Source organism: Macaca mulatta, chromosome 2, assembly GCF_049350105.2.
Source record: "Macaca mulatta isolate MMU2019108-1 chromosome 2, T2T-MMU8v2.0, whole genome shotgun sequence".
In the NCBI taxonomy this organism is placed as follows: Eukaryota; Metazoa; Chordata; class Mammalia; order Primates; family Cercopithecidae; genus Macaca; species Macaca mulatta.
In genome coordinates, this window is record NC_133407.1 from 98,105,935 (window position 1) to 98,112,475 (window position 6,541).

Here is a 6,541-nt window from a genome sequence, read left to right on the forward strand (position 1 = left end):
GGAACATTAATTCTGCCATTATGTAAGAGAATATGTTGGATTATAGTGAGAAGAGCCAAAGCCCAAGTTGGATACTTTTTTTTTTGAGACGGAGTCTCGCTTTGTCGCTCAGACTGGAGTGCAACGGCACGATCTCGGCTCACCGCAACATCCGCCTCCTGGGTTCAAGTGATTCTCCTGCCTCAACCTCTGGAGCAGCTGGAATAACAGGCACCCGCCACCACACCAGGCTAATTTTTTGTATTTTTTATAGAGACGGAGTTTCACCATATTGGCCAGGCTGGTCTGGAACTCCTGGACTCAAGCCATCCTCCCACCTCGGCCTCGCAAAGTGTTGGGATTTACAGGCGTGAGCCACTGCCCCCAACCCCCAAGTCGGATACTTAATTCCTCTACACTTCAGTCTCCTCATCCATTGAAAAGGTGGTACCTGGCTGATGAGGCACTTTGATACTGGTAAAGGGCCATTTTATTTTATTATTTATTTATTTATTTATTTATTTATTTATTTTGAGACAGTCTCGCTCTATCGCCCAGGCTAGAGTGCCCTGGCTCATTGCAATCTCCGCCTGCCTCCCAATCTCAAGTGATCCTCCTGCCTCAACCCCATATCCCCAACTCCTGTTTTTTTTTTGTTTTTTTTTTTTTAAAAACAGCTTTATTGAGCTTTAACTCACCTAGTATGCAATTCCCTTATTTAAAGTGTACAATTCAAATGGCTTTTATTCACAGAATTGTGCAACCATCACCACAATTTTAGAACAGTCTCGTCACATTAAGAAAAGAAACACTCATTAATAATCATTTTGCATCCCTCCTCCTCTCCACTCCTCACAACCCTCCCAGTCTTAGGCAATCACAAATCTTTCTTTCTCAATAGATTAACCTATTCAGGATATTTTATATGAGTGGAATCATATAATACATATCTTTTGTAACTGGCTTCCTTAGCATACCTTTTCACGGTTCAACCATGTTGTAAAATGTACTACTATTTCATTCTTTTTCATTGTCAAGTTATATTCAATTGTATGGATATATCACATTTTATTTATCCATCATTTAATAGACATTTGGATGGTTTCCATTTTTTAACTTATGAATAATCCTGCTGTAAACATTCATGTGCAAATTTTTGTACGAGCACATGTTTTTAGTTCTCTTAGGTATATACCTAGGAATGGAATTGCTGGATTGTATAGTAACCCTACGGTTAATCTAGGGGGAAACTGCCAAACTGTTTTCCACGGTGGCTGCATTCATTTTACATTTCACACTGCCACCAGCAGTGTATGTGGCTTCTAATTTCTCCACATCCTCACCAATACTTGTTATATTGCATTAAAAAAAATATAACCACTCTAGTGGGTGTAAAGTGGTATCTCAGTGTGGTTTTGATTTGCATTTCCCTAGCGATAATGATAATGCTTTCATGTGTTTATTGGTGATTTGTAGATCTTTGGAGAAACGAATATTCTGATGATTTGCCCATTTTTAATTGAGTTATTTATCTTTTTATTATTGAGTTATAAGGGCTTGCAATTTGGCTCTTGGTTGGTGTAAAATAGTCATCGGGAACAGAATTAGTATTTGAGGTACCTGAGACCCAGAGATTTGGTGATGACTCAAGTGTTAAGTGACTAAATAACTTTTTTTTTTGTTGAGACGGAGTCTCGCTCTGTGGCCCAGGCTGGAGTGCGGCGGCGCCATCTCGGCTCACTGCAAGCTCCGCCTCCCGGATTCACGCCATTCTCCTGCCTCAGCCTCCCGAGTAGCTGGAACTACAGGCGCCCGCCACCGCACACGGCTAATTTTTTGTATTTTTAGTAGAGACGGGGTTTCACGGTGGTCTCGATCTCCTGACCTCGTGATCCGCCCGCCTCCGCCTCCCAAAGTGCTGGGATTACAGGCGCGAACCGCCGCTCCGCTAACTAAATAACTTTTGAATGAGCTGTGCCCTTTTCCTGAGTGAGAACACCTGTAATCCCAACACACACCTAAACCTGGACTTCTACTCATATCTCTGGCCTTATCTTACTTTTTGGTTTAGATTAGATCTCTTGTTTATACATTCTTGTGGCACCCCTTGACATTCATATTACGACTATCATTAAAGAATAATAATTATATAATTATTCTATTTTCATTATTATTTCTTTGCGTGGTTTTTTTTTTTTTTTTTTTTGAGATGGATTCTCTCTCTGGTGCCCAGGCTGGAGTGCAGTGATGCTATCTTGGCTCACTGCAAACTCTGCCTCCTGGGTTCAAGTAATTCTGCCTCAGCCTCCGGAGTAGCTGGGACTACAGGCGCGTGCCACCACGCCCAGCTAATTTTTGTGTTTTTAGTAGAGACAGGGTTTCACCGTGTTAGCCAGGATGGTCTCGATCTCCTGACCTCATGATCCATCCGCCTCAGCCTCTGCACTCCAGCCTGGGCCACAGAGCGAGACTCCGTCTCAACAAAAAAAAAAGTTATTTAGTCACTTAACACTTGAGTCATCACCAAATCTCTGGGTCTCAGGTACCTCAAATACTAATTCTGTTCCGGACGACTATTTTACACCAACCAAGAGCCAAATTGCAAGCCCTTATAACTCAATAATAAAATCCCAAAGTGTTAGGATTACAGGCGTGAGCCACTGCGCTCAGCCCTATTTTCATTATTTCTGTGATTATGGCTTTTATGTCTGTCTTCCCCACTAGATAGTAAGTTCCTTAAGGGTAGGGCCGGTGCCTGTTTTGACCACTGCCTTATATGTGGTTGGCTGGCACACAGTAATCCTTTAGTAGTACTTGTTGAGTGATTAAAATAAAGCAACGTATGAATTTAGAATTGATTGGGTAGGCATCAGGGTGCCTTTAGAAGTCCCTGAGCAGGAGACTAACTTGCTAAAAGTAGGCAAGATTGTCCCCGCAAAGGTAGGGAGGTCAGGCTGGAGGTCTTGTGTCATTCATATCTGTGTCTCCAGCATCTAGCACAGGGCCATGCTGTTGAATGAGTGGCCATGTAGGATATGCATCCAGTATTGTAAATATGAGGCAGTGAGGATTAGATTCCCAAGGCAGCAAGAATGAGGACTAAGGAGGGAGTAAAGAGACTGTGAAAGGGTGGGCTTGACTGGCCAATGTGATAGGAATATGGGGAAAGGGATAGTCAGAAATGACTGTAAAATCTTTGAGCCCTAGGCTGGGTGAGGTGGCTCACATCTGTAATCCCAGCACTTTGGGAGGCTGAGGCAGGTGTATCACCTGAGGTCAGGAGTTCGAGACCAGCCTGGCCAACATGGTGAAACCCCGTCTCTACTAAAAATACAAAAATTAGCTGGGCGTGGTGGCGGGCACCTGTAATCCCAGCTACTCAGGAGGCTGAGGCAGGATAATTGCTTGAACTTGGGTGGTGGAGGTTGCAGTGAGCCGAGATCACACCACTGCACTCCAGCCTAGGTGACAGAGTGAGACTCCATCTCAAAGAACAAAAACAACAACAAAAATTTCTAGTCCTGGTAGGGGAGATATATACAGGAGAAAATAATGCACGCAATTGGGAATGCTATCTAACAGACTTACTCCTGTAGCTCAGAGCCAAGCCAGAGGCTGCACTCAAATTTGTTGTTGTCTCCCTCCAAAGTCATAGTCTCTCTCCTCCAACATCTCTTGTTTAATTTTCAGCTTCTGCCCTGGAATTCACTAGTGCATTCTGTCTTTAGTGGGGTTTTGTTGTCGTTGTTTTGTTTTGCCTTCTCTCCTTTAGTCATTCAACATACTGGATAACAGGCAAGGAGCAAGATGACCATGTATGCCTAGCTAAGGAGTTCAGATTTTATTTAATGGCCAGTAGAGAAGTATTGAGGGGTGTTGAAAAGGTGAATTATACTTTCAATTTCAAGTTCAAGAAAAGTGGTAGCAGTGTGGTGCATGGGCTTGAGGAGGATTTGGGCAGGGAAGATTGGAGACTGGGAGCAGGTGAGGAGCCAGGCTTCTGTTCTGAGCTGTGCCGGGTGTACCTAGCAAGGGTCAATAAGAGCTGAGAGCCAGGCATTGTGCTCTGTACACCCAAAGGAAGGGCCTCCTTTTTCACATTCGCATATCATTCTTTGGGCCAGTGGCAGCCAGGCCAGGAGCCCAGTTCCTGGACTCTTTCAACAGTCCAGACAAGGAATAAAAAGAGCAAGCAAGTGAGTGAACCTGACCTAAGGCAGTGGCCAATGAGGTTAGAGAGGATGGAGATGATTTGCTACGCGAGTTGCTCCCAATTCATACTTTTTGCCTGCTCTGTGAAAACAGATCCGGAATCTTTCAATATTTTTCTTTGCCAGATGGCACAGAAACTTTGTCAGAATTGGACAGGCATTGCAGGAGGAAAGATTTTACTTTCTGATTCCTGTGTGTGTGCCACAGGCTCCTGCAGCACATGAGGCTTCCCCAGGGACCAGCTCCTGCAGGGCATAGCTCTCTCCAGCACTGAGCTTCTGTAGTATGCTGACAGTGTCTCTAGTTTCCTGGCTCCTGAAGTGGCTGGCAGCCAGTAGCACCTAGTAGCCAGCAGCTGCCTCTAGAGCACCCGTTCTCACTCCTGGCCAGGTTTCGTAACAGCATTTGCAGCTTCTTCAGTGTCTGGCTCTTGCAGTGTGTAGCTCCCAGAAGCAACCAGCAGAGGGCAGCCTCTCCTGGAGCCACATCAGGTAGTTGTAGGTGAGATGCCCCCATAAACAACTGTCCCTGGCACCTTAAAGGTTTTTGGAAAATCCCAGAGGTGGGTTTTCATCAAGTTCTGCCAATGTGGTGTCACAGAAACTTTTCTGTGTTCCAGAGAGCCATTACTGTGCCCTCTCCAAAGTCTGAATCTCAGCTCTTGAGGGAAAAGGAGGTTCTTCTTGGGCACTCTATCTCAGACCTAGAGCTAGGGCTCCTCCTTATATCTGCTATTCCCGTATTCTTAACAGCTCTGTTTACTTCTTACTAGTTAATCCCTCATTACCCCTATCCTCACTCACCTTAGTAATTACATATATGTAGCTTCTCCTATTCAAATTACTGTGTATTTGATCTCTCCTGATTGGAGATATCAGAATTCAGAATGGACAGACTCAGAATTTTTGCCAGGAGTGGTCTCTCAAAATACTACTGAGATGTGGAGGTGAAGGAGAGAGGGAAGCTAGAGTAACTTCTCATCATTTTTCTTCCTAGTTAATTGTATCAATGGCACCATCTCCAAATGGAGACATCAAGTGAGTACTGGTTACAGCAGCCTGGGGCTCAGGGGATAGCTGGGTGGAACATATAGAATTGAAATTACTAGTATGGAGATAGTCAAAGAAACCTTACTTTGAGTAAGTGAGATCTTCAAGGGAGTGGTGTAGGAGTGCTCTCAGAGAACTAATGGCACTGCATCTCTGTATATAAAGTGACTGAACACCCACTCACTACATGGAAAGTCTCAAATAACTTTGAGACTTAATTAAGGCAGGTCTTCATGAACCAGCTTAGGACTGAGTGGAGATTAAGAACAACATTGAGTTACTATGCTGACTATGGCTACATATTGTAGATAATTGAGTTGAAACAACCAATCACTTTCAATGTTCTGAACACTAAAAAGGTGGATCACCTAAGGTCAGGAGTTCGAGACCAGCCTGGCTAACATTGTGAAACCCTGCCTTTACTAAAAAATACAAAAATTAGCTGGACGTGGTGATGGATGTCTGTAATCCCAGCTACTCGGGAGGCCGAGGCATGAGAATCGCTTGAACCCGGGAGGCAGAGGTTGCAGTGAGCAGAGATGGCAGAGATGGCGCCATTGTACTTCACCCTCAGTGACAAGAACGAAACTGTCTCAAAAAAAAAAAAAAAAAAAAAAGAGAGAAGAATTAAATAAAAGACTTTCTCCAGATACTTAAGAGAAATCTGGGAAAGAGAGGAAGAGAATAAAAACTAGAATATCCAAATAACAAAATTTAGAGCTCAAACGTTAAACATGTGAAGAAAATGTTTTGTCTTAGAATTACTATTATGTTACTAATATAGGGTAGGGATAAAAATTCAGACAACAAGAAATGTGCAAACTGAAAAATGCAAATCCTATTTTCTATCTTCTCTTTCCCAGTCTCGTTCCTCAGAGGTCACCCTAGTTAAAAAATGTAGTGTGTAACCTTCTAGACCTTAAATAGATAAATTTGAAAATTTTCTTTTTATAAACAAATTGAATCATGCTATACATATTTTTAATTTTTTTATTTTTATTTATTTAGTTTTGAGTCAGAGTCTCACTCTGTTGCTCAGGCTGTTATCTCAAACTCCCGACTTCAGGTGACCCACCCGCCTCAGCCTCCCAAAGTGCTGGGAATGCAGGCATGAGCCACCATGCCTGGCTCATATTTTTAAATTTTAACATGGTATTCTGTAACTTGCTTTTTTCACGTAGCAATCTAAAATATGCTAAATATTGTTCCACGTCAGTACACATAGATTTATCTCATATTTTAAAACAGCTGTACAGTATTCCGTTGCAAATATATGCCATAACCTATCTTACCATTCCCTA